General features: G+C 37.9%; 1 pseudogene; it reads right to left on the bottom strand.

Moving 5' to 3' along the window:
• Positions 1 to 701, bottom strand: part of LOC126401504 (extracellular calcium-sensing receptor-like) — an 11,104-nt pseudogene that overhangs the window by 9,869 nt on the left and 534 nt on the right.

Raw genomic sequence — 701 nt, 5'->3', positions numbered from 1 at the left:
CCAAATTATATTCCCAGTTAACTGGACCAATAACTCCAGTGTACTTTACATCAATGAATGAAAACATAAAGATGAAACCACAATATTCTTTGACCTCATTTTATTTAAATGAAAAATACTAAAATCAGTCACTGTCTGATTTGAGCTGTGGAGAGAAAGAGAGAAATAATATTGTTTAATACATTGCATCACAGTCATGCTTACAATGTGCATTAAAATCACTTACTTCTTTCTGTAGTTTCTTAATTTCTAAGTCCAGTTTCTTTAAGGTCTTTCTTTTAATTTGTCTGTCAAGCTCCATGTCCTGAAGCTTTCTCTTTTCACACTGGAGCTTGACATCTGCCAGGGCTATTTGCTTCCTCAGATGAGTAGCATATAGCTATCTGACAGTTTGTGAATTCTGTAAAACACATATCTATTAGCACAGCAATTGTGGACACCGTGGATGTCCTTCAGGCAGTACTCACTACATTTCCAGGCAGGCTGTCAGGCTGTTCATCTGTGTCCTGTTACAAATATATTTTCTATGAGCACCACATCACTGACTTCTTATACATTAAGGACTAAATTATCTCCACAAGACTGGCAGGTTACCTCAAACCTTCTGGAGTCCAGATAAAGCGTGTCCTCCTCATCTGCTGCATCCACTGCTGCAGATGTGCCTTCACCCTGCCACATTAAATAGAATTTGTATTGACCTA

The sequence above is a fragment of the Epinephelus moara genome, chromosome 2 (genome assembly GCF_006386435.1).
Source record: "Epinephelus moara isolate mb chromosome 2, YSFRI_EMoa_1.0, whole genome shotgun sequence".
NCBI classification, from domain to species: Eukaryota; Metazoa; Chordata; class Actinopteri; order Perciformes; family Serranidae; genus Epinephelus; species Epinephelus moara.
The sequence above is the reverse complement of the archived record's forward strand: the minus strand, read 5'-3'. Positions and strand labels throughout refer to the sequence as shown.